Genomic DNA, 27773 nt, shown 5'->3' on the forward strand with positions numbered 1-27773 from the left:
TTAATTGCCCTCTATTGTTTCTTAATGGCCCCAACTTGGCCACCTCCATTTGCAGAGACTCCCCAGAAATTCCTCAGCAGCTTCTCTTCTCCCTTCATCCCCCAAGTAATCAAAATCCTCGCATCTGTGGGGGCAGAACTGGGCACCTCCGTCTCCCTTCTCACTGCAGCAGCCCGGAGTGATGTGTGGGGCAATTTGGGTGCCTAAAAGTTGATCTGCCTGCTTGACACAGACACAGAAGATGAAGGTGGGGGAAATAAAGTTGGTGGAACAGGGCTCTTGGGGGCAATGGAAGACCTACATAATGAGAAGTTTTTAATGTTTGACATTTCATTATGTTTTTTGTGTGCTGGATGCCACCCAGAAACGTAGCCCGATGGGTTGTTGTTAGCCCTGAAGCTTGAACAGTCATGGGGGCCCCTTCGCAGCCAGCAGCCAGGCCTCTTCTTCAATGGGGCTGTCCTACAACAGAGCACTCTGCCCTCGCAACCTTTGTGCAATAGACTCTCATACTTTGGGGTTGTTGAAATACATGCAACAAAACATTAATGCATTTGAGTTGGGCAACTCAGTTGGCGTCTATGAGAACCCAGATTTTTAAGCAATGCGGACTGAAGTTGCTTCTGGAGCCCTGAAACATCACCTTCATTTGTTTCATGGGAGATCTGCCCCGGTGGGGGGCGACACCCGCGATGCATCCGTCTCTTTTTCCCAAAGGGGGATTCAATGCTCCTTGAGATTCTGCCTGAGCCGCGGGCACTGCGCTGCGAGCCATGCCCATGCCGATGATTCCAGATGGAGAGGGAGGGACATGGCAAGCATCTCCTGCACCAAACAGGCTGCATCGCTCGGGACTTTGAGGGGTGTTTGCAGAGGGTGGGTGCGTGTGCAAATGCGTGAAAGGCTGCGTCATCCGTGGGTCTTTGTCTCCATGCACCGCTCTTGAAAAAGCAAAAGGGCCATGCCTCTCCCTTCCCTCGCTTGCTGTGCTGGAGGGTCCTGCATTTGAGGCCTGCGTTTGCACAAAGGTGCGTCTGCGCATGAAGGTCACCAGAAGAGCCTGGTTGCTGGATCAGAGCCTGTCCTCAACTAATCAGGATAGACTGCTTCTGGGCCTGGAGGTTGCATAGGGACACAAGAAGAGCCAGGCTGCTGCGTCAGGCCCCAAGGGGGTCCATCATGCTGTCCTCACAGGGGCCAGCCAGACCCCCCTTATGGGACACCTGCCAGCCTTGCTCCCCGGGTGTGTGGCGCTTCTGTGTGTGGATCTCACAGTGTCTCTGCCCCCCTCACAATCAAATGGCAAGTCCCCCTCAGGCCCTGCATGGCAAATCCCGAAATGCGTCATTCACAGGGTTGCTGTGGAAACCGTTGGCTCTCTGCTGGCGTTTGGGAGCGGAGGAGATGGGGAAAGGGAGGGGAGAGCTGCAGCCCCCTTAGAAAAGGGGGGCACCCCCATGCCTCTCCCTGAGAACCCCTTTCTCCGATGGAAATAGGGACATCCTCTTCTTCACCAGGAAGCTTCTCCCACATTTGAGCTCACTGCACACAGAGATGCCTTATGCGCTTCAACCTCAGCCACCTTGAGCCAAGGGCAGCCTCTGCTGAACTGACCTCACAGGGTTGTTGTAAAGGAAAAAGGTGTGAGGGAAGGAATCGTGTGCAACATCTTCTACAGATAAATGGAATGAAACAATATTTCAGCTGTAAGCAGCCCTGAGTCCCTTGGGGGGGGAGGCAGGAAATAATAATAATAATAATAATAATAATAATAATAATAATAATGTAAAGGTACCCCTGCCCGTACGGGCCAGTCTTGACAGACTCTAGGGTTGTGCGCCCATCTCACTCAAGAGGCCGGGGGCCAGCGCTGTCCAGAGACACTTCCGGGTCACGTGGCCAGCGTGACAAAGCTGCATCTGGTGAGCCAGCGCAGCACACGGAAACGCCGTTTACCTTCCCTCCAGTAAGCAGTCCCTATTTATCTACTTGCACCCGGAGGTGCTTTCGAACTGCTAGGTTGGCAGGCGCTGGGACCGAATGACGGGAGCGCACCCCGCCGCGGGGATTCGAACCGCCGACCTTTTGATCGGCAAGTCCTAGGCGCTGAGGTTTTACCCACAGCGCCACCCGCGTCCCAATAATAATAATAATAATAATAATAATAATAATAATAATAATACTGGAAACAGAATGATCCTACCAGAGAGTAAATGCTATTGCTATTGAACTCAGTGGGACTTAGTTCCAAGTAAAAATGCTTCAGGTTGCAGTGTAAAGCTGCACAATCTTTATACCCAATTACTTGGTCGTAAGCTCCATTGACTACAGTGGGACTTACTTCTGAGTAGGCAGAGTGAGGCTCCATTTACAATAAAGGAATAAACCTTCTCCGTGCTTCCTAAGAAATGGCAGGCTGCAGAATGACTTGCAATGAAAGACTTTAAAGTGGATGGGTGACCTTTTCCTTCAAAATTATAGGAAACTTCACCATTTCCTCCATTTGGTGCAGGAATTTTATTTTCAGTATAAACAGGACTCCGTTTTAGCCCCTGCACACACCACTTTTAATTATTCTCCAAGATGGGGAGGGAAAAAGGAAAGCGGGACATTCCAGGATCAAATCAGGAACCGGGATGTCTTCTGTAATTCTGGGACTGTCCCTGGAAAAGCAGGGCCCTCGGAGGGCCTGGCAAAGGCGTTTGCTTTCTCCTCCTGCCATGGGCTTTGAATTCACACCGGCCTTCAGGAAAGCTCTGTGTTAGCTCTGTTTCTAATGTGTCACGAGATTATAAACTATGTCTCATGCAAGAAAAGATCTTATTTTGAGTTTATTGGACTCCATCACACGATGGCATAAACATCCGTTGATGACAGCCTGCTGTTGGAGATGCAAAAAGGAAAACACTTCTTTTAAACTTATGTTTTTTACAGTGTCCATTATTGGTGAATTTGCGTCTGTGTGTGCGTGTGTATGTGGGGGAATTAGGATGTATACTGTATTTTTCGCTCTATAAGACGCACGGGACCACAAGACGCACCTAGTTTTTGGAGGAGGAAAACGAGGGGGAAAAAATTCTGAATCTCAGAAGCCAGAACAGCAAGAGGGATCGCTGCGCAGTGAAATCCCTCTTGCTGTTCTGGCTTCTGGGATAGCTGCGCAGCCTGCATTCGCTCCATAAGACGAACACATATTTCCCCTTACTTTTTAGGAGGGAAAAAGCGAGTCTTATAGAGCAAAAAATACGGTAAATGCTGTTGTGGGGAAAGAGCTAAAAATTTCGGAAGATATCATTCATATACCTAACCTATGGGGCTTGACAGATGGTCAGCAAAATAGAGTCTCTGGGCCCACACATCTGCAAAAAGATTTATATTTATACATTGGAAGGGCAAAAATATGTCCCCCTTTGATCGATGGATAGAGGACATGACAATTCTTGCAACTAATGAACGGACAAAGATTACGCACAATCAAATTTAATGATATTTGGAATGTATTTGTCAAAACCACATAGTTAATCAAGTATTTGAGGGAAACAATGAGTTTATTCATCTACATAGATACTATATAGTTATATTTTATGGTTCTTTTGTTATTTAAAATGCTTAAATTTTTTTTTTATGTATTCTCTTCCTTTTTTCTATTTCTCCCCTTTCTTATTTATTTTAATTTACTGTAATAAGCTCAATAAATTTATAAGCAAACATTTTAAAAAGGAGAGGCCAGTGTTGACTTGGAAGCTTGCAAGGTTGCTGCACCCGCAAGGTCTGGAATGGCACCCATTTCGTGCCCTGTTTTGGGTGACACAGGCTCCCCATCGATGGGTGCCTCTCCACCAATGCACCACCTGCCCTTGGCCACCAGGGGCACCCCGCACCCAAAAGCGAAACTGGCTTTGCTCCTTTGCCTGGAAGAATTGGGAGTTGGGGGCTGAGGGTGACTTGCCCAGGGGGCGCTCTGGGGTGGGGGGGCCTAACGGACCCAGGTGCTCCCCCCCAATCAGCGCCTGGATCAGGCCCAGGTGGGCAGGCCTAGTCTGGCCTCCTGCGTCCGACAGTGGGCAGCCCATCCCTACCCAAAGGCAGCCTTTGTGGCAGCTGCTCTCTCTCCCCCCCAGCCTTCCTCGCAGGGCTGGCTGCCCCTGTTGAGGCCTCATCTCTTCGGCATGAGCTGCCTCTGCCCAAAATTAAGAGATAAACGTTGCTTTCTCTCCTAGAAGAAGCAACTGGTTCCCTCGCTGAGCTGAGTGTACACTTTCATAGAACTGTAGAGTTGGAAGGGACCCCCAGCGGTCATCCAGCCCAACCCCTGCAATGCAGGAATCTCAGTCAAAGCATCCCTGGCAGATGGACATCCAAGCTATGCTTAAAAACCTCCAAGGAACTAACTTGCTCCAGCCACAGCCAGAGTCCAGCTTCGTTCCACTTTAAAATCGTTCTGATAATGGATCATTCAATTTCTCCTGATGCATTCTCTCCCTGCAAAGCATGTTTCTGCCTTAATATCTCAGTGCAATTCCCTTTGGCAGGAACACTTGTGCCCACAGCCCTGCAAAGGGAGCCTGTCTTCCATTTCCCTTCGTTTTCCCATGGACAAATCAAATATCCTAAAGCCTTTTGCATTCAGCTGCAGCAATTTTGTTCTGCACCCAGCTGGTAGAAATCACCATTTCCTTTTATTCTGCGCCTCTCTCTGCATGCACATGGGCACAAAAGTCTGTCTCCCCAGCAAAATGTTACGGCACGTTCTTGGCATGGACGTGTTTCTGCAGCAGGGGGCTGAGGAGGCTGGAAAAATTATAGTTTTTGTGGTCCAGGATACCAGGCCACTCGCCGATAAGACAGGAAAAGCGAAGACGAGATGGGAGTTCCTCATCTCTTGCGGGAGTCTTTCTCCATGTGTAAAATGTGTTCATTTAAATTTTCTTTTTGGACATCTAAAAGTGCAGCCAGTCAAGGGGCAAACCTGGGAGTGGGCACTGAGCTGAATCTTTGATTTGAGCTGCAAAGAAGTCCAACTTGAGCAAACTCATTTATTGCAATAAGTTTATTGTCTAATTTGTTGCCATCTAAGACAGGGGGCAGCAACCTTTTTCAGCCGTGGGCCGGTCCACAGTCCCTCAGACCACGTGGGGGGCCGGACTATATTTTGAAAAATGGTACGAACGAATTCCTATGCCCCACAAATAACCCAGAGATGCATTTCAAATAAAAGGACACTTTCTACTCATGTATAAACACGATGTCTGTGGGCCGGATTGAGAAGGCAATTGGGCCGGATCCGGCCCCCGGGCCTTAGGTTGCCTACCCTGATCTAAGAGATCTTGTTGGGGGATTGGAGATTGAGAGATTTCTCCAGGGCTGCAGGCTTTGAGGGATCCACAAAATGGCCGCAAACGGCTCTATCCTCCCTTCCTCTTTTACCTGAAGTTTAAGGGCATTTTTTTAATCTGGAGGTTTTTAATGTTCGGCATTTATTTCATTTTTATATGTGCTAGAAGCCACCCAGAGTGTTCTGAATCTCATTTTAAAGAACCACCTTGCATTTGGCAAGACAGATGGGAGGTGTACAAACAATAAAATTATTATTATTATTATTATTATTATTATTTTATTGCTTTGTGGAAGGGCTTTTCTAAAAAAATGAAAAGAACCTTTTATGCATTAAATTTATGCACCACTGAAGCTGATTGTCTGCTTTGTTTGCCTAATGAATCTCAGGAGGTTTTTCTTCCTGTTTGGACAAAAAATTTTTTTCCTTCCAGTAGCACCTTAAAGACCAACTAAGTTAGTTCTTGGTATGAGCTTTCGTGTGCATGCACACTTCTTCAGATACACTATCCTCCCAAGTTTGCACATATTGGTTGCTGTCCAAATACTGGAATTTATATATATATATATTGGGCCTCAGCTTCTCTGTCTGCGTTTCAAGGGTTGCCTTCTGGTTTTTACTTCTCTGGGGATTATTGGGTTAATTTTGTTATTTCTAGAATGTATTTTGTGTTTTTCCTATCATGATTTCATTGCAAACCGCCCATGAAGATTTAATAAAATAAAAATAAATAGCATTATTTGGCGTTTTTTTGGGTCAGTTGTCATTCTTCAAATGCCGCTGCCAAATTGGGAGAAAGGTGGGAGGCAAATGCAGTAATGATTTTATGATTATTATTTGTTAAAGTTTAATAATAATTGGTATTATTTTCTCGTTTTTGAGGTACTGATGCTTTTAAACAACAATAGTTAAATTATTAATATTTTTTAAAGGCTTTATTATGGAAACTGAATACAGTGGTACCTCGGGTTACATGCGTTTCAGGTTACAGACTCCGCTAACCCAGAAATATTACCTCGGGTTAAGAACTTTGCTTCAGGATGAGAGCAGAAATTGCGTGGCGGCGGCAGCAGCGGGAGGCCCCATTAGCTAAAGTGGTGCTTCAGGTTAAGAACGGACCTCTGGAACGAATTAAGTTCTTAACCCGAGGTGCCACTGTCCATAAAGAGACAATCGACCTTCTGGCTCGGCTCTCTGCGTCGTCCTCCCGCCTCGCCCCGCCCCTCTCCCTTCCCGCCTTTTCCACTCATGAATAATGCAAAGCGAGAACATGCGCAGTCTGGCCCACCTCCGCAATCTGCATACGAGTCGAGGCCCCGCTCCCTCCCTCCCCCGCGCCGCCGCCCGTCCTCGCGGGCCCTGATTGGCCGCTTCCGCGCTCGCTCGCTCTCTCCCCCGCCCTCGCCCGCGGGGACAACCTAACGGCGCAGCTGAGCGCTCGTCCCGCCTCCGCGCTGAGGGACGCGCCGCGCGTACTGGCCGAGTGGCGCCGTCGGTCATCGCCCCTTTGACGGAGGACGGGAGCGGACGGCGGGGGGGCTGCCCTGCCCGCCTTCGGGACTTGGCAGCAGGTTGGGTTGCGCGGCAGGGCGAGGGAGGCGGCGGCGGCGGCTTCGGCAGCAGCGGGGGAAGCGGCGAGGCGGAGCGGCCGAGAAGGAAGGCAGAGAAAAAGGCGAGCGGGGCGAGAGGGTAAGAGGCGCCCGGCTCGCAAAGCCGCCACCGCCGCCCTCAGGGTGACGCGGAGGGGAGGTCACGTGGGCACCTGTGAGGGGCGGGGCCGAGGAAGGAAACGCCCCTTGCGGGGGTCTTCGGGGGCGGGGCTTATGTGGCACCGCCCTGTGATGCGAGCGGGCGGGGCCACCGAGGAGGGGCCTGCAGGGGGAAAGGGGGAGGAGACAATGGAAGGTGGGAGGGGCTTGCACGGTCTTTGAGGGGGAGGAGCTGAGAGGGGCGGGACCATAGGAAGTGGGAGGGGCCTTAAGAGGAGGGAGGCCTTTCCCTGGGAGGAGCTGCTTCTGTGCTGGTCAAAGTGGGAGGGGCCTATCAAATGAAGGAGGGGCTTCTGTACAGTTCAGTGGGCGGGGCTTGCATGTTGATTGAGGGGCTTCTGTGCTGATCCCAAAAGGGTGCTCAAAAGGAGGGCAAGGAGTCAGCAGCCTCCTCCACATTGCAGGCACAGCATGAGCTTCTGGAACTCCCCGCCACAAGACGTGAGGTGGACTGCTTTTTGGGGGGAAGGGGCAGGTTTCACTGGCGGGGTGGGGATCTGTAGCTGGAGCTCCGCCTGCCTGGCCACTGAGGTGAAGAACGGGGCCTGGGCCGGTGGGGTGTTGTTGGGCTTTCCGTTGTGGTATCTGGCTTCTCACTTCTGGTGAGAAGGGACCCAGCGGGGCAGCGTGGGGAAGAGTATCTTGCCATTTAGATAGCAGGCTGGAAGCACCTTGCAGGGAGGGCGGGGGACTGTTGGGGCTTGGAACACGTAAGTGGTCATTGCAGAAGGTGCTTGAGAAGGACAAGTGGTTCCTGCGCATGCACAGAGCGCCTTGATGGGTGAGGGTCACTGAGGAATTCCGGCGGAGAGGGTCCGGCCAGCTTCTGGACTCTACCGCAGCCTGTCTCCACTTTGGGTCCCCAGGCGTTGTTGGACTCCTACTCCCATCATCTCCAGCTAGTGGTCAGAGATGCTAGGAGTTGTAGTCCAACAACACCCGTCTAGCTCAGTTGCTTAGAGTGTGGTGCTGATAATGCCAAGGTTGCAGGTTCGACCCCTGTATGGAACAGCTATGCATTGCAGGGACTAGATGGCTCTCAGGGCCACTTCCAACTCTACCATTCCATGATTCTATTATTGTGTCTCATTTATTCATATACCACTTTTTGGCCCCAATAAATCTGGCAGTGTTAGAAACTCACATATACAGTCAAACCTCGGTTCTGGAATGGTTCCGTTTTCTAACGTTTCGACTCCCGAATGCTGAAAACCCGGAAGTAAAGACTCCGGTTTCCAAATGCTTTTCGGAATCCGAACATCTGACGTGGCTTCCGCTTGAGTGCAAGAAGCAGTGCCTCGGTTGTCAAACGTTTCAGAAGTGAAATTTATTTTTTGTTATTATTCATTTTGTTTCTATACCACTTTATATTTTAAAGAACAAGCCTCAAAAGCGGTTTACAACACATTAGAACATCAAATAAAACAATCCAGAATCCAAGAAAGCTTCAAGGGGAATATTCCAGATCCTTCTCTATGTAGCATTTTGCTTTTCCCACTTCTATTTTACCTTCTTAATTTATAGAGCTGCCCCATAGCAGAAGTAGTGTCAGCTAGGACCTGGGAGATCAGGGTTCAAATTCCAGCTCTGTCCTGAAGCTCACTGGGGGACCTTGGCGTCAGTCATGGCCTCTTAATCTACCTCACAGGGTCATTGTAGGAATTAACAGGGGCAGGGTCAACCGTTGGAGAAAAAGGTGGGATATAAAGGCAGTGAACAAGCTCTTCTGCTGACCTGCTTAAGAAAGCTGGAGGGACCAGCCAGGTGGAGATGTCAGTTGCCAGTCTGGCATCCAGAGATTTCTGCATGGTCGCAATTGAACCTGTGACAGTAGCAAAACACGCCTGGCACCTGGGAGATTTCTAGCACTGAATCATGGGTTCATTGGACTTACTAGGCCTGTAAGTACGCTGGAGTGTTTAGCTGGGGGATACATCCCAAATGAAGAAAGGCTGTTTGGCAGAGTGGGGCTGCTGTTAACACACATTGCCAGCATTAGAAACTGAGATATGAAAGCTAAGAGCTAAAGGGCACCTTAAACTTCCGTTATGGGTGCAACAACGGAATTTCTAGGCACGCTTTTTTGATAACAAGAATACAAAGCTGAAAATCAATGAACTGTAGCTAAAATATTATGTTCATTTTTCACATGGTCTAGTCCTTCCCCTGCCCACCCTCCTAATATTCTTAAGATGGACTCTTCTCCAGTCTTCAGGGAGTAGCTATAAGGGTGAAGGCAGAAAAAGGTCCTCATTTCCTTTCAGTTTAGAGTTTTAATCTGAAATCTTAGGCGCAATACTGTGCTCAGAAACTGCTTGCTCTAATGAAATTCCCTGTTGCAAAATGCGCCTAGAACAATGGGAATTCCCAACACCAGTTATTGCTCTTCCAGAAATGAGCCCCTTGAAATGATATGCAGGAAGGTCTTGGGGGCTGGTGCCCTCTAATTAATGCCGGGGGGAAACACTCCCCACGAGCCCAGTACAGTATTTGGACAAACAACTCATTGCCACTGGGTGCAGTCTGCTCGTGACTTGGCTTGCTTGCAAGGGATATGATGGAGCCAGAGGGGTTGTGTGGGGCTTGGAGAGAGGGAGGGGGGCTGGAGCTGTCATTCCTGAGCTGAGGGGCTGGTGCTCAGGTCTGTTCTCCTCTTCCTGGATGGGCGCCATGAGGATGGGAAATGGGTGCTGGAGTCCCATGGGCAGCCAAGGTCAATTTGGCTACTCCCAGACCTGAAAGCTGCTGCAAAAAGCTGCATTTTACCTGCCTGGCAAAAGCTTTATTTTGGTTAAATTTCTGCAAAGCAGCAAGGAGCATGCCTTTCCGTGTGCCAAGCGCTTTTTCTCTCTCGACTGCTTTCAGAATGTTATTAATTGTGTTTGGTTTTGGAACGTTTTGATCAGTTTCAGGACATCATTGCTGCTTTTCCAAGTTGTGGATCTGTCTGCTGCCCTGGGGAGGAAGGGCAGGATATAAATTCAGTAAGCAACAATAAATAGACTTGCAGGTGTTTGGCTTGTCTAATGCAGAAGGAAACTGTAAATTCTAAGGTCACTGCATCCACTGGTTTATTTTGTGTCAAATCTCCATAGAAGATTTATACTTTGCTTTTCTCCCTTGGTCACTTGATGCAGTTTACACTGCAATATAATGCTTTAAAAAATTGATAACTTTATATTCTTCTCACCTCCCTGTTTCCATAGCTGTACTGTTGGTGTAATTTAATTTTAAGGGGCATCCTGGGCATGCATCATCTGCTACATCCCACGATATGGCATATGTGTTGTATGTGCATGTGATGCCATGGCTCAGGCAACGGTGCGATATCTGGCCTTTAGAAAATTCGGGCTTATTCTTTTTGCTGTGGATGGAGAACTCGTAGGGAGTCTGAAGCAGAGAAAGACTCAGTAGCACAGAAAGAAAGTTATACTCTTTCAGAGGTGAGAAACATGAAAATTGGAGGCCAGTTGAAACTTCTGTCTGAATGGAGTGTACTGAATAGGATGGAGAGCAGAGCCTATCCCAGTTGTGTGGGCAACACTTGCTCTTTAAGAAAAAACCACCTATTTACATCTGCTTCCGTGGAAGGCATTATTTGCATCGGATGGTTGTTGGAGAAAGAAATCTTTTCTCTTGTTCAGAATTGGTTCCAGGATCTGCGTGGTTTGTGCGCTCACAGTTGTGTCAACAGAGTTTGGGCCTCATGGCAGGCAACAAGATCTCGATGAGGAGATGTGTGCGTGCAATAAAGGAGTTTGTGTTTCGCCACAGCTTCAGTCACCAGCAGCCTCTCTCGGCAGCAACAGTAGGGCACTGATGGATCCATGGGGTTGAAAGCAGCCGAATACAGCCTTCCCTGGCCTGGTGCTGTCTGGATATTGTTGCAGCCAACAGTCCCCCAGGTTTGGGAAAGAGCTCTGCACACTTGCAGTCTCGCACCGCCCAACTTGTTGGAAATCTGCACGCCTTTGCCTCTCGTTCTCTTTATGGGGGACTCTGAAATGCACCGCCAGAGTGGATTTCTATCTGATTACTGATAAATTACTTTTATACTATTTTTTCCCTATGATTACTTTCCTAAATTACTTTTATACTATTTTCAGGTTCCCAGGTTGGTGAAATGCCACCCTGCCTGCCTGGGGCTGCATCACTTCAGTGATTTCCAAGTGTTACTCGTTTCTTAGAAGGAAGTTGGCCTAAATTTAGCGCTTGCCTTTTGTAACATCCGCTGTTTGTCCTTTGAGGAGGTGTTGAGCCCTTCTGCTCCAAAACGTTTTCTGAAATACTGCTTCTGTGATGTAACAAGAGGAAGGGAAGGTGTCCTTAAAGTCAGCTTTAAGGAAGTGGGGTTTGTTTTGAAACCAGGATCTTGTTCTCGGGATGCAAGAAATGACACCCCCTTTGGCACATGGTAGGATTTCTCTTTTTAAAAAGTTAAATGGTCCAAATAGACTTGCTAGTTAAGGGGGCTGCTGGAAGTCAGTGATTTGTGCAGATTTGCAGAGTTTGTCTTGGGGTTAAAAGTAATTGACGACTGAGTGTGGTTGCTGGAAGGACAGGAGCTTCCAAGGGAGCAAGAACTGGCTAGAGGGCAGCCTTTAAATTTGCCCTTGTGCAGAAGGACAACGCAAAGAGTTGGCACATTTCTGTACCAAGTGCCACATCTTTCCTGTGTTTTCATGACAGCCCTAGGAAGTCATTCAGGGAGTGATGTGGGGCTGTTTGGATGAGGTTCCCAGTGAATGCCACCTCCGAAGGCAGCTTCCACCATTGGCATTGAGGGAGAGAAGTTAGGTGGAAGGGGGCCACATGACTCACTTGGAGGCCAGTGAAGCCTTTCTGCAAGTGCACTGCTTGGGGGGGTCCTCCTGGATCCATTGCTGTCGCTTGAGGCTCAGGTGGCCCGGAGTGCCTGAAACCTTCAGCTTTGGCTGGTGGCCCAGCTACACCCCTGTGTGGACTGGGATAGTCTACTGTCTATGCCCTGGCAACCTCAAGGTTTGATTATTGCAATGTGTTATATGTAGGGCTACCTCTGAAGACAGTTTGGAGACTTCAGCCATTGCAGAATTCAGCAGCCAGGTTGCTGACCGGGACAAGACTGTTTGAGCATATTACACTGATCCTGCTCCGACTGCACTGGCTGCCCAATTCAAAGTGCTGTTTTTGACCTCTGAAGCCTTAAAAGGCTCAAGACTGCATTACCTCAAGGACCGTCTCTCCCTGTATAAACCGACACAGACACTGAGATCATCTTCTGAGGCCCTTCTTCATGTGCCTGCTCCATGAGAGGTCCAGAGGGTGGCACATGAGAACGGGGCATTTGTTTGTGGTACGCTCTCCCCAAGGAGGCTCTCCTGGTGCCTTCATTACATATCCTTAGGCGCCGGCCAAAAGCATTTCTCTTCTCCCAGGCCTTTGGCTCATGGGACCATTTACGGCCTTTTAAACTCACTCTCTCTCTCTCTCTCTCTCTCTGTCACACACATATATAAGGGGGTGGTATTGTTTTTGTCTGTTACTATGGTATCTATTTTTGTGTCTTTATATTGTAAACTGCCCCGTCATGCTCTGATGAAGGAAGGTATAGAAATTCAGTAAGTAAACAAATAAGATTGGTAATAAATAATATTCCAAAGCCATGGCATCAACACAGAGGTCGCCCTGGCCTGGGAGGGCTCTGCAGAGATGCCATTTATCATTTGCAGAGCAAACATGGACACAGGTTGCAGGGGGAGAGAGCAGACCCTCCAAAAGTCCCTATTTTCTAGGGATGTCCCTGATTTAGAGAAGCCATCCTGGTTTCTGATTTGATCCTGGAACATCCCACTTTTCCTTAGAATGTCCCTGTTTTCATTGGAGAAATGTTGGAAGCTATGGAGTAATCTGACCCCTGAGCTGTCTGAAGGCAATTCTGTATAGGGAAGGTTTTTTAAATGTGAATGTTTTATTATGTTTTTCTATCTATTCAAAGCTGCCCAGAGTGCTGGGGCAGCCCAGTAAGATGTGTGGGGTATAAATAGCAAAATTATCATTATGGAACGGGACGTCCCTATTTTCAGCGAAGAAATGTGGGAGAACGAGAGAGGAGGGCAGTCGTAACTGGGGATAAAGCCGACCCCTCCATACTCGTTCTTGGAATCAGGAGGACAGGCCAGGAGCCGCCCTCAGTGAGCACAGAGAAAGCCTTTCTGTCAGCTCGGCTGAGTGGTTGAAAGGGGCGCAAGCTTTTCCCAGAGACATCTGAAGGTAGCCCTGTTGAGGGAAGTTTTTAATGTCTGATGTTTTATTGTGCTTTTAATTCTGTTGGGAGCCCCCCAGAGTGGCTAGGAAAACCAAGCCAGATGGGCGGGGTATAAATACGTTGTTGTTGTTGTTGTTGTTGTTGTTGTCTGCCTCCTGCATCAATGCCCCTCTCTCCCGCCCAGATCGGTCTGGGCATTGATGCAGGATTGATGCAGATCGGTTTTCATTATCAATGGAGCAGCTTAAAACCATGACTTCACCCTTCAGATATGTTCTTGGAAGTGCTGGAAAAAAGAAGTCCTCTCTCCGGCAGGGTTCAGTCGCTTTGACTTGGGGAACTCAAGGGTGGAGATAGGGTCCTTGGAGGTGGGCCCAGCTGAGGGGCACCAAACAGCCCCTGGGAGGGTCTTCTGGGCACAATTTCCACAAGAAACGTCTCCTCAGCTGCCGTGAATTATTTTTCTATGTAGTTCTGGGCGAGAAAAACTGCCAGGAAGTTGGAGTTGTCTTTCTTTCTAATTTATTGCCTTCTTGTGAAAAACTTCCTGGCTTCCTCTGCTGGAAATGAAGGCAGCAAACTGCAGAGGGCCATTGGTGTGCAAGTCAGAAAATGGAGCCTTCCTTCCCTGTTCAGCCTGGGTTCCTTGTCAGCGTTAGAAACACAGATATATAAGCCAGTTGCCAACCTTGAACTTAGATTAGGGTTGCCACCACGGAATCAGTGTTAGACATTAGCCGGGTATGTTTTGCAACCGGTGCGTCCAATTGTGACCACGTGGAGATACCTGGCTGCCGGGTTGGCGACTGGGCAAAGCAAAATGTCACTTAGAGAAGGATCCAAAATATTTCCCTTGAAGCTTGAGTTTGTTTCATTCTGGATTGTTTTATTTGATGTTCTAGTGTGTTGCAAACCACTTTGAGAATTGTTCTTTGAAATACAGAGCGGTATAGAAATGAAATGAATCGTCCTCATCATCTTCAAAGTGTAAAAAATGGTGCCTAGGCATTCCATCGTGGCAACTGTAACTTAGGTTTAACGAGATACAGATTTTATATATGAGTTTCTAACACCAAACAGAATGTCTAGGTGCCATTTCTTTTTCAATGAATTTAATTATTATGAGGTTGTTTATTTCATAAAATTTACTGAATCATAAAATTGTAGAGTTGGAAGGTATCTCGAGGGTCCTCTAGTCCAACCCCCTGCAATGCAGGAATCTCAACTCAAGCATCCCTGACAGATGAACATCTATATACTGCTTGATTATGTTTATGGGAGGGGATTTTTTGTGGGGGGGGCAGGAACGCTGGCAATCTTGGTTCTCCCCACTTTTTTTTTGTACTAAAAATTTCCTGCACACAAAAAATTGCAGCTCAGGCCCCCAGTTTAGGGTTATCTCCCATTTATGTAACCGATGAGGAGGAATGGTTTGGAACTGGGGCGGCCAAAACATTTCCTCCTTTCTTGTCCTCTGCGACTTCTTCCTCCCTCCCTCCTTCCCTCCTGAAGCAAAATTGTCCTGGCGATACGACTGACGCTTAATGACAGTGGAAATAAATTCTTTGTTGTTACCCAGCTTGCTCTGGTCTTCCTGAGGGCAGCAGAGAGAAAGGGGTGGGGATGCGGATGGGGGAGTCCACATCTCCTCCCCGCCCCATTATGGGGGAACAAAGGCCCGTTTCTGCTCTGGCACATCTTCCTTCCTGCTCAGCATCTGATGTCCATTTCAGGAGGCTGGTGGAGCCTTGGGGGCATTCTGTCCATTACAGAGGCTTAGCTCTTTCCCTGTCAATGGGATTTTCTTTGGGTTGGGGGGGCTTGTTTCCTTGCATCTTCTGCTAAGACTTCTCCTCCTGCATTTAAAACAAAACTCCACAGAAGTTCGTTAGGAAGCTCCTCCACATCTGTTTAATGATGCTTCTTCCCATGGTGCCTCCTGCCCCCCCCCCATTTTTTGAATTTTATACAGCTGGTCTCAGGGCGCTTTGCAGCATAAAACCACAATATAAAAACACAAAATGCATAATAAAAATAAAACAACAACCCAATAACCCCCTGCCTCCCCAACACATTTTAAGAGGGCATTGGGTGTCAATCAGCCAAAGGCCTGGTTAAAAAGGAACCTTTTTTGCCTGGCGCCTAAAGGTGTATAATGAAGGTGCCAGGCAAACCTCCTAGGGGAGAGCGTCCCCAGACAAGATGCCACTGCAGAAAAGGCCCTGTTTTCGTTTTGTCACCCTTGAGATATTGGGGCCTTGAGCCATTGAAGGCTTTATAGGTCAACACCAGCACTTTGAATTCGGCCTGGAAACTAATGGGCAGCCAGGGCAGTCAGGCAAGTATCAGTGCAAAATGCTCAAACTCTCTTGCCCTGGTGAGCAGCCTGGCCGCTGAATTCTGCACTAGCAGAAGTTTCCAAACTGTCTCCAGAGGCAGCCCCATGTATAAAGTTTTGCAGTAATCCAACCCACTCTGCCCTACCACCTTGAAAGAGTTTTCCTGCTCCCTGGAGGAATCCCCTCTCTCAAAACATGGCAGGCTGCTTCCAAAATCTCCATGTTACAGTCCAAAATGGAATGCCCAGCTGTCATTTTTGGGCCAGACGGCTGAAAGTCTATGCTGCTTTTGATTTTATTTCTTGATTTTTGTGTTATGTGTTGTTTCCCCCATAGTTTTGTTCGTTTGCTGAGCTACCCCAAGAACTTCATTACAGGGCAGTATGGAAACCCTGTGAATAAACAGTGACTAAATGCTAAAACAGTCTTTTTCATGCCACCTTCAGTCTCTGAAAAAATGTGTGATATTCTGTCCCCTGAAGGTCACTGAGTTAAATGAAATCACTGGACCATCTTGATTGACACTGTGGCAGGAGCATATTTAAGAAGAGATCATATTAAATCAGATATTTAGCCTGTGAGTATAGCAGGAGTGATTTTTGATGTTAATGAAACCATGGTGTTTGGAAGTAGTTTTCCTCTGTTTTGCCCATTGCGTGGAGAATTCTTTGAGGATTTATTTCGGCCATTCCTTCTACAACCTGGTGCCCCCACCTGCTCCTCAAATAGCCACCTGGATCCTCGCTTGTGGTTGTGGCGGTGCAGAAACCTGACCCCCTCTGCCTCAGAGCTGTTGTGAGTTGTGTGCACTTCAACAGGTTCTTGTTGCATTCTTTCTCCTGCCCACAAACCCTTTGCAAGTTCAGACTGAGCAGGAGCTGTTTCTGAAGGTGGCTGCAGCGGCCCTCCTGTTCCAGAATTCCTGAGCAGGTGAACTGGGAGTCCTGCCAGGCTCACCTGTTGTGCAAGCTGGCCTGGAGGAGTTCTTATTTCGGAAGATGCACAGCCACCCTTCGCTCCCGGAGGGGCAGGCAGAGGCTTGCCTGGGCCTTGCGCATGCCAGAGGTTGTGTCTCTTTGTACCTGTAGGCTCCCTTCCAAATCCAGGTAAGACATTTGCACCTGGAGGCAGAAACAGCAGGTTGGAGGGAGCAGTGCTTCTGGATACCAAGTTTCTGGAGACCAGCGGGGACCGGGGGTAGACAGCTCTCATGCTCGAATCCTGCTTGTGCATTTTACATTGAGGCAGAGCTAGAAATGTGTGTTTTGCACCTGGCGTGGGTCCAATTGCAACCCTGTGAAGATCTCTGGCTGCCAGGCTGGCAACTGGCATCTCCCTCTGGCTCCCCTCTGGCTTTCTTAAGCAGATGCGCAGAAGAGCTTGTACCTTGCATTTATATCACAAGGAGTGCATGGTTCACCCCCCCCATTAATTCCTACAACAACCCTGTGAGGTAGGTGAAGAGGCCATGACTGACTCTAAGGTCACCCAGTGAGCTTCATGACGGAGTGGGGATTCGAACCCTGATCTCCCAGGTCCTCGTCCAACACTCTAACCACTACACCCACTGGCTCCCTAGAGCACTTCTGCTGTGGGGCAGCTCTATAAATTAAGTTGGTAAGTAAATATGGAGAAAGCCAAATGTCACTTAGAGAAGGACCTGAAATACTCTCCTTGATGCTTGAATTTGTTTTATTCTGGATTGTTTTATTTGGTGGTCTAATGTGTTGTGAACCGCTTTGAGGTTGTTTTCTTTAAAATATAAAGCAGTATAGAAAACAACAACAACAATATAATACCCCATTGGAAAAAGGTGCCTAGACATTCCATTGTGGCAACTGTAACTTAGGTTTAAGGTGCCATTTGGCAATTCTAACCCTGGGGGACAATGAGAGGGTTTCTCCACGGATCTGCCCTCCCCAACCATCCCAGGTCTGGTGTATCGGCAAATGAATGCAAGCCCAGCCTTCTGTTTTGATGGGCACAGAGTGTGCCTCTCTCCCTGGAGGGGCACCAGGCATGCTTTCTCAAGGAGATGTATTTGTGGGTGCAATGCTCTTCCTCCCTCCCATGCCACAATATTCACACATGCATCCCCCTCTGCCCCAGTTTCCTGCGGAAGGGTCTTCCAGACTCTCCGAGTGGTCAGGCTCCCTGGGCCCACCTGCGATCCTGCTTACATGTCTCCCACCCTTCGCAACAGCGTGGGCATCTGCAGAATGAAGCCCACTCCCCACCCCAGGGCCCAGCTCTTCCTCCGGAGACCCTGCTCTTGGGGACGTTTCCTATCCCAGGGTCTTGCTCCCTAGGGAAGGTTCCCCACTGGGTTGGGCCGGAGGATGGATAAATGAGTCCAAAAATGAAGGCCTTCTCTTCTCCTCATTCTCCTCTAGGGATGACCAATCTGCTTCTGCTCAGCTTGGCTTGTTGAGCTGCTGTTGGTTGTTTATGAGGAAAAGCTCCTGGAAGGAGGACAGGTAGCTGGCGATCTGCGACTTTTGCTCTCACTGCCGGACTTCTTGGTGGTTCCCCCCACCTTGCAAAATTAGATTTGCAGAGATCCCCTACTAATCCTTTTTTCTGAAGGAATATTAGCTTCCTCAGTCCATAATCTGGCCTTGCTGGTTTTATCTTATTAACGGGTGTGCGAGCATCTGTCTGTGTGGCTTCTCCCTCCTCCTCTTAAGCTTAATCCGGTTTTACTACCTTGTTTATCCTCACGAGAGGCCCCAGGTAGCCTTGAAAAAGCCTGCCTGCCAGATCGCACATTATTTATTTATTATTATTATTATTTGTATAAATATTGTTTGCATACATTGGTATAACACTCTATACAGTGGTACCTCAGGTTAAGAACTTAATTCGTTCTGGAGGTCCGTTCTTAACCTGAAACTGTTCTTAACCTGAAGCACCACTTTAGCTAATGGGGCCTCCTGCTGCCACTGCGCTGCCACTGCACGATTTCTGTTCTCATCCTGAAGCAAAGTTCTTAACCCGAGGTACTATTTCTGGGTTAGCGGAGTCTGTAACCTGAAGCGTCTGTAACCTGAAGCGTATGTAACCTGAGGTACCACTGTACCAGTAGATCTCAGGGCAATTTTAATACAGTGGTACCTTGATTTAAGAACAGTTCTGTTTTCGAACAATTTGGTTTACGAACTCCGCAAAACTGTAAGTAGTGTCCCGGTTTGCGAACTTTACCTCGGTCTACAAATGGAAACTGAACGATGGGAGGGCACTGGCAGTGGGAGGCCTCATTAGGGAAGGCGCGCCTCGGTTTAAGAATGGTTTCGGTTTAAGAATGGACTTCCAGAACGGATTAAGTTCATAAACTGAGGTACCACAAACACAAAATACATAATAAGAAGAACAAAGACAACCCAGTAATGCCCCCTTCCTTAACACATTTAAAAGGACATTATTGTTTTCCCCTGCTGCCCAAAGATATATAATGAAGGCACCAGCCGAATCTTCCTGGGGAGAGTTTTTCACAAGCAGGGAGCCATTGCTGATCTCAGGGCAGGGCTGAGGATTGGAGAGTTGGAAGGGAACCTACACCTCCTGCAGTGCAGGAATCTCCACTAAAGCTTTCATTCCATCCACCCTGAAGCAGACTCACAGTTCTGCAGGCTCCGTTGCATTGGCTGTGAGGGCTCCTTGCACCTAGAAAGGCAGCAGGAGGAGGAGTGCTCTGGCCTAGCCTTCTCCCTGGCAGGCTGGCTTTTTCTGTGTGGGGAATTGATCTTTCTAGCTTTCTCTATGTCAGAATGAGCTTTCACCCTGCAGGCATTTCTTTCCTAATTGGGATCATGTGGTATGAAGACCCCTGCGGGGGTCTTCCTCTTTTCCTGTCATCGCAAGATGAGCGCATTCAGCAAATAATGCTGCTCTTCTGGCTTGCTCTTGAACTCTTGTGCGTTTTACGACCATGAGTTATTTCCTAAGATTTATACGCTACTTGATTGTAAAATAAACAAAAAATTCAAAGCGGCTTATGAAAGGACCAACTGAGAATTACAAGTCACCTTGAGAACTTTTCTGCAGTAAGCCATTAATAAATGTAGTAATAGATAAATCATTTTGAAAGCAAACCCTGGATTTCACCACTAGCAGTGCATAATTTTGGGACCCACCTTATTCCTGTTGATGGGAGGTTGTTTTAAACTGTTTTTAATATTGTGTTTTGATTCTTGAAGGGCAGGTAGTAAATAATGGTAATAATCATCATAATAAACTGCAGTTTGAAATTATATTGCTGAGATATCCTTCTAATGGTGCTGCAAATAAAAATGCTAGCACATTTGCAAACCTAGGCAGGGTCTCGTCTGGTTTCAGATTGGATGGGGGGGGCTTAAGTTGAGATTCCTGCCTTGCCGGGGGTTGGACTAGATGACCCTTGGGGGTCCCTTCCAACTCCATAATTCTATAATCCACACTGAGAACTAGGCCCTTGTTGCATGTGGACGGAGGGAGGTTGAAATGCTGGTTGCCCACAGGTGGAGAAATGAGCTGAAGTGGTCCAGGGTGACGCTGGGTGGGTCCTGGGCAGGATAGGATTGACTGGGGTGCCATGGGCAGACTCTGCCCTGTCCCTCTTCGCCTGTGGGTCCCTGAAGCACAGAGCCACCCTCTGGCTCATTCTTCTCAGTCCTTAGCTCCTTCTGATCTCCCTTGCAGGGAACGTCACCCCCTCCCACCGCGCTGTCCTTGCAGTGGAGGAGAGCCCTAGCAGGAAAGGCAGCAAACATCTTGTTCTCTCTGTAGCTGCGGCAGCCATTGCTCTTCCTGATCATGTTCTCTTCTCTTCTCTTCTCTTCTCTTCTCTTCTCTTCTCTTCTCTTCTCTTCTCTTCTCATTGTCTCTCTCCCCTCCCCTCCCCTCCCCTACAGCCATGGGGTCCTTCCTTCCTTCCTTCCTTCCTTCCTTCCTTCCTTCCTTCCTTCCTTCCTCTCGCAGCATCTGTGTATATGCCCCCCCCCACAGCAGTTGCCATGAAGACGGGGCTGGCAGCAGAGCCATAAATAAAAGTCCTGTTGAACTGCATCCATCGGAGGCTCTGTGCCAAGCGCAGGATTTTTTCATGGGCTGGGGCTCCCCCTCCCCCTGCTGGCAAAGCTCCCCGAGATTATTGAGCTGGGCTGAGCTTCAGGACTGGGCAGGCTCCCTCCCCCCAGTGCTCAGAATCCTAGAATCCCAGCACTGCTGAGTTGGAAGGGACCTTGAGGGTCGTCTAGTCCAAGCCCCAGCAGTGCTGCCCCCCCTTGGGGAGACCTCAGCGGGTCCCATGCCTTGGAAGTGCCAGTGGGGGAGGGCTGTGGTCCTGCTGCACAGTGGAAAGGCAGGGAGCAGCCTTGCCCAAGTGGCTGCCTCTGGAGGATTCAGACAGCAGCTGGCGACTAGGCTGGCCAAGCCTCTGGATGGGGAAGGATCCTGAGGACTGTGAGAAGCTGCATCCCAACTTGCCCAAGTAAAATATAAATAAATGAAATGTTACACGGATTCTCTTACAGCTCATTACGCAAAAGGCTGTTTTATGGATGGGCTGCTTGCTGGGGGGGGGTGTTGCTTAGACTCAGACCTGCAGTGTGTTGGGGGGGGCATTTTCTGGAATTTCCCCCTCTAGCATTGCCAAAGAGAGCATGTTCCGTTTCCCCAGCATGTGTGCCCCGTGTTGGTTCAGGTTGATCAGATGGGAGAGGCAAGTCGTCGCTCAGCAACTGCGCTCTGCGAGAAGAGCAGGATCAGAACTCAGGCAGTGCTCCTCTCCCTCTGCCTGGCAGGCAGCCCCTCACCCTTCAGCTCCTCTGCTGCTGCTGCTGCTGCTGCCTCCTCTTCCTCCACCTGCTCTCATGGATCTCTGCTGAAGCTGGCTTGGCTGTGACAGAATTATAGACTTACAGAGCTGGAAGGGCCCCCAGGGGACATCTAGCCCAGCCTCCTACAATGCAGGAATCTCAGCTAAAGCATCCATGACAGATAGCCATCTGCTTAAAAAGGATAGAGAGTCCACTAGAGATCCAGAAAGGGCTCCAACACAGGGGCAGAACAGTTGCTTGGTGTGCAGAAGGTCCCAGTGCAATGCTGGGGAGACCCCCCTTCCATCTGCATTCCAAGCAGGTGTCCTACCGTGTCCTTTTAGAACTTGGCTGCCATGCTGCTTCCCCCCTGGCAATTGTTTGCTGGCTTTATGATGTTATTAATTGTTGCAATGGCTTTATTGATTTGCTTTTATGTAAGCTGCTCTGGGAGAGGCTTTGTTGGCTGAAGAGCAGGATAAAAATATCTCCAGCAAACAAAGGAGTGGAGCCAATGGTGGCTGGGAGTCTTTCCGCCCCCCAGCTTTCCCCAAACTGGTGCCCTCCAGAGGTTTTGGAGCGGAGCTGCTCTTGCCCTTGCAGGCAGCACCCGGAGGGCGCATCAGGGTGGTTGCTGGGCAGTGGATGCACCTGTCCTCTGAAACTGATCTGCCTCCCCTCCCGCTCTGGAGACTGTGCTTGAGGTCAGTTGATTGCCTTGCCCAGCCACTGGTGCCCCTCGCGCTGGCAGAGGCTGTTACGAACATCGGAGGAGCCGAGCTGCCGGATCAAGCCCCTCTTTGAGGAAAGCTCTTTGGGGAAACTCCTGCACACGAGAGCCCTCTCCCCTCCTGCAGTTCCCAGCAACCGGGTTTCGGACGCCTTGCTGCCTCCGACCGTAGAGGCTAGGAGTCCTGGGTAGCCATTTCCTCCTCCATGAATTGGTCCTGTCCTCTTTTAAAACCATCCAGGTTCGTGGCTGTTGCTGCTTCCTGCGGGAGTGCTTTCCGCAGCTTAAGTCTGCACTGCATGAAGAAGGCCCTTTTATCTGCCCCGAATCTCCCACTGCCCACGAGTTCCAGTGTGACGAGAGAGGGAGGGAAACTCTTCTCTGTCCTCTTTCTCCATGCCAGGCATACTTTTGCAGACTTACCGTCCCAGCAGCTCCCAATTTACACAGGGGCTGCATTCCAAGGTATCGCACATGTCACTGCCTGTGTTGTAGTGTTGGCTCCTGTTGTCTTATTGTGCTTTTTGCTGTTTCTGTTTCAGAAAGCCAGGCCTCAGCCCCAGCCTCATCTAAGGGAGCAAGAGCCCTGGGATTGCAAGGAGGCCATTTTGCTGTCTGCTTAACAGGTAAGTCCTGGCGAGGCCACAATGAGCAGCTGTGTCGTAGCTTGGGCTCCACCACCGGAAAGGGCGTTTCTCTTGCCCCCGCTGCCTGCATTTCCGCCGCCTGCAAAGGGAGCGTGAGGAGAGCCTCGGAAAGCAAGTCCAGTTCCCCAAAAGGTGGCAACACGAGAACAGGCCTTTTCGGTGGTGGCTCCCTGATTGTGGGATGCTCTCCCCAGAGAGGCTTTCCTTTGGCTGTTAAATCTTCTGTGACCTGTCAAGGCTGTTACTATGATTATTTTATTATCATGCTGTTTATTACTCTGCTTTTTATTACTTTTGTATTACTGTGCTCCATAAAATGTGTTTTTAATGTTGGGATCTTCTGGTAAAGGTATAGAAATCAAATAAACGAATTAAATAAAAGTGCACACCGGGACTTTAGGTTTGCTCAACTTAAGTGAGTTGGCCCTTGCACAATAAATCCTCGCTCCACAGCAGTAATGAAAGGCTTTTTGCAGCTAACAGCCTAATGGGGGAAACACAGAGCCAGCAAATCAGGACAGCAAAAAATAAAGATGGAACCAGCCGCCTGAAGAGCAACATACCACAACAAAAAAAGATTCTGCAAAAAAGACAGATTAGACTGCTTTTTCTTTTTTTAAAAAAATATATACAGGCAACTCCCCATTTACATGGGAGTTATGTTCCGAGGCACTGCGTATTTAAGTGAAATTGTGTACAGTGGTACCTCGGGTTACATACGCTTCAGGTTACAGACTCCGCTAACCCCGAAATAGTACCTCGGGTTAAGAACTTTGCTTCAGGATGAGAACAGAAATCGTGCTCTGGAGGCACGGCAGCAGCAGGAGGCCCCATTAGCTAAAGTGGTGCTTCAGGTTAAGAACAGTTTCAGGTTAAGAACAGACCTCCGGAACGAATTAAGTACTTAACCCGAGGTACCACTGTATATTGCAAACGGCATTGGGAAATCCTGCAAACACTCTCTAAATCTCTGGAAACCCTTGAAAATGCCTTAAAAAAACTAGCAGCACTCCCCCCCCTTGCTCCCCCAAGCCCCCTTGCTCTCCACAGGCCTCAAAATTCAGTGCAAAGGCTTGTGGGATGACTAGGTGCTGTTTTTGCACTGTTTTGCCATTTTCGTGCTCTTTTGAGGGCGGTGTTTGCTCCTTTTTGTGCCGCTTCCCGGTTCGTGGCAATGCGCCCATGCCTCAAGCGCGCGTAAATAGGGAGCTGCCTGTACTCCAGTACTAAACAAAAAGAGTCTAAAGGAAGCGTTTTAATCTACGGAAGACATTGCATGATATCAGTTTTGGGATTTGAGAGTTCCTTTGCAATTGATTGCATTTGTTGCTCCATCAAGGAATAGAGAGTCCCAAATCCTGCCAAACGCGATTATTAAGTTGGGAGGAGGGAGGGGGAGAGGGTCACCAAAGCCGCTTTTTATTGACCAAATGTCTGCAGTTTGTTTCTGATTTGCCTTCTTTTTCCTGATAGGGGAGTGGAGCTTGGGAATAAAAGGCAGCACTTCTAAAGTGCTTTTCTTTTAGTGAGTGAGTCCCACCTTCAAGAGAGCTTTCCTGGGAAGCATTTTGGGCCCAGGAACAGGGCTGTCCCATGACTGTTGCGCTCCTTTATTTTGCATCAGCATAGAGTGGAATCACTTAGTGGAGTTTTTGTCCTGGAGGGAGCCCTTTCTTGGTCTTCCAGTTCTAGGTAGGGGGTAGAGCAAGCTCTTGTCATTGGGAGAATGGTGTACAGAGCCTACCATTGCCTCCTCCAGTGGTGTAGTGGTCGGGGGGGGGGGGTCCATATAGAATCATAGAGTTTGAATGGACCACATGCAGAGGTGTCCCTGTCTCCAGCAGAGTAGGGAGGAGCTTCTTAGCCACTGCACGCTGCAGAGCTATTCCTCTTACAAACCCCTTTGTTAAAAACAACAACAACCAGAACACACCTCAAAGACGTAAATAAAGCTAAGCATTCGGGAACACTGAAAACACAGGGCACTCCAATCTCTAGCATGTGGGAGATTGTGGGCTCCAGCGGAGCCCCCCAGCCTATCCTTCCCTGAGTCCCTTTTGACCTGTAAAGATGGCAGCTTGTATCCTAGCTATGTTTCATGCCGAGTAAACCCATTGAAATAAAATCTACCCAAGCTAGGCTTGCCTGCTGATTTCCGTGGGTCTGACCCAGCAAAACACCTTCCTGCATATTCTGCACCCCTCCAGACCCGGGAGCCTGTGTCGGAAGCTGCCCTGTGCATAGTCAGACCCTTCACCCACCTAGCGGAAGCTTTGCTACACTGCCAAGGTGGCAGGCCAGGGGGACGTTACCTGGTAGTGTCACGGGGGGCGGGGTGGACCAGGCAGCCCCCCCAGCAGGTGGTCCACTGGTGGTCCACTTTGCTTGGTACCAGGAAGCTGCGCCATAAAGGGGAGCAATGGAGCATACCTTGCTGAGCACGGCTTCTTCCTCGAGAGGAGACCCCGGCTTCTCCTGAGCTGATCCTGAGGATGCCTCTGAGCTTGTCCTGGGTGCATCTGAGCGTAAGATGGGGCTGGTGCCTGCTGGCTCAGGGGTAGGCTATTTTTAAGGGAGACCTAATTAGTATTTGGGTCTCAGTCGGCCACTACCAAAGTGCCCTAGTTGTGGTTCTTGCCCAGGCAGCAGCAGCAGCAGCAGCAGCAGCAGCGGAGAGCGCCCACAAGAGGGCAGCAGTGCATGAAGGAAGATGCTCCTGACAAGAAGAGCCTCCCCTGCTTCAGTTTGGGGGGGGCGGGGGGGGGCTTTCTCTCCCTGTCTCCGCAAACAAAAGCCCTGGGCAAGCCTGCAGCCACCAGCAGGCACATAGCAGCCCTGAGGGTTTTATTGCAATATTTCACAAAGGTGAGGCTAAACCATTCAATCGGATCCAGGGTGTGTTTGTTGGTGTTCTCAAACCCCAGTGTAATGCTAGCCTTGCCGGGTGGCCTCTCGCCCTATCAGTTCTCTCCCCGAAGTTGGGATGAAAAGGAATCTTAGAGTGGAAGCGAGTTTGGAGGGACCCCCAAGGGTCATCCAGTCCAACCTCCTCCAAGGCAGGAATCTCAACTAAAGCATCCCGGACAGATGGCCGTCCAACCTCTGCCAATGCACCATGGTGTCTCTTCTCTTAGCGGTCATTCCTTCTCTGGTCACTGCTTTTTTTTTTTATAAATTTTTTATTGGTTTTTCAACATATAATATAAAACAATACAAAAAACAAACACTAACAAACAAACATATAAACATGTATAATTCCATAAGTTTTTTCCATATACCCAATTTCAGCGACTTCCCCATGCCTCCCTTTTCTGCATCTCTATTTCAAATTTTTTCAGCAACCCCTGGTCTAAATTACTTATTAACTCCTTTCTTAAACCCTTTTTCTTTCTTCTTGTCCAATCATTTATCGCTGCAAATCTGCTTTACTTAAACCATGACATTTTAACACTCCATAATCTTACAAGAGTTTTTAAGATAAAGTTTAAATTTCTTCCAATCTTCCTCCACCGTCTCTTTCCCTTGGTCACGGATTCTGCTCGTCATCTCTGCCAGTCCCATATAGTCAATCACCTTCGTCTGCCACTCTTCCAGTGTGGGTAGTTCTTGTGTCTTCCAATACTTTGCTAATAACACTCTTGCTGCTGTAGTAGCATACATAAAGAACATCCTATCTTTCTTTGACACCAATTGGCCTACCATGCCCAGGAGAAAAGCCTCTGGTTTTTTATGGAATGTACACTTAAGTACCTTCTTAATTTCATTATATATCGTTTCCCAGAAGACTTTAATCCTTGGGCACGTCCACCAAAGGTGATAGAAAGTGCCTTCAGTTTCATTACATTTCCAGCATTTGTTATTGGGCAAATGATAAATTTTTGCAAGCTTGACTGGGGTCATGTACCACCTATAAATCATTTTCAAAATATTCTCTCTTATGGCATTACATGCCGTAAATTTTATACCGGTGGTCCATAACTGTTCCCAGTCAGCAAACATAATGTCATGACCAATATGTTGTGCCCATTTAATCATAGCTGATTTAACCATTTCATCCTGTGTATTCCATTTCAGCAGCAAATTGTACATTCTAGACAGATTCTTCGTATTGGGTTCTAACAATTCTGTTTCTAACTTTGACTTTTCCACCTGGAAACCGATTTTCCTGTCCTGTTTAAAAACTTCATTTATCTGGTAATAATGAAGCCAATCTCTTACTTTAAACTTCAATTTCTCATAACTCTGTAGTTTCACATTTCCACCTTCTTGTTCTACAATTTCCCAATATTTTGGCCATTTAGATTCCATATTAAGTTTTTTAACTTCCTTAGCCTCCATTGGTGACAGCCACCTAGGGGTTTTATTTTCTAACAGATCCTTATAACGAATCCAAACATTGTATAATGCTTTCCTAACAATATGGTTTTTGAAGCTTTTATGGATTTTTACCTTGTCATACCATATATATGCATGCCAACCAAATCTATTATTGAACCCTTCTAAATCCAAAATGTCTGTGTTCTCAAGAAGTAGCCAGTCTTTCAGCCAGCAAAAAGCTGCTGCTTCATAGTAAAGTTTTAAGTCCGGCAGGGCAAACCCCCCTCTTTCTTTTGCATCAGTTAATATCTTAAATTTTATTCTGGGCTTTTTGCCCTGCCAGACAAATCTCGATATATCTTTCTGCCACTTCTTAAAACAGTCCATTCTGTCCACAATCTGCAATGTTTGAAACAAAAACAACATTCTTGGCAAAACATTCATCTTAATAACAGCAATTCGGCCTAACAAGGAAAGTCTCAAATTTGACCATATTTCCAAATCTTTCTTAATTTCTGTCCAGCATTTCTCGTAGTTATCTTTAAATAAGTTCACATTCACCTTCTCTGGTCACTGCTGTGGCTGCATGACCTG

General features: G+C 48.3%; 2 protein-coding genes across 4 annotated transcripts in view; both read left to right on the forward strand.

Moving 5' to 3' along the window:
- The window catches only part of DIRAS1 (DIRAS family GTPase 1), a 111011-nt gene that overhangs the window by 23388 nt on the left and 59850 nt on the right, over window positions 1-27773 (forward strand). The gene's annotated exons all lie outside the window — the stretch shown is intronic.
- GNG7 (G protein subunit gamma 7) overlaps window positions 6913-27773 on the forward strand; it is an 82846-nt gene continuing 61985 nt past the window's right edge. The window contains exons 1-2 of one of the 2 annotated variants that reach the window (XM_053372464.1): window positions 6922-7024; window positions 22758-22841. The gene's annotated coding sequence lies outside the window, so the exon portion shown is untranslated. Of the gene's footprint in view, window positions 7025-22757; window positions 22842-27773 lie in introns of both variants that reach the window. The other variant, XM_053372465.1, reaches the window with a different exon arrangement.

The sequence above is a fragment of the Podarcis raffonei genome, chromosome 18 (assembly GCF_027172205.1).
Source record: "Podarcis raffonei isolate rPodRaf1 chromosome 18, rPodRaf1.pri, whole genome shotgun sequence".
Lineage (NCBI taxonomy): Eukaryota > Metazoa > Chordata > Lepidosauria > Squamata > Lacertidae > Podarcis > Podarcis raffonei.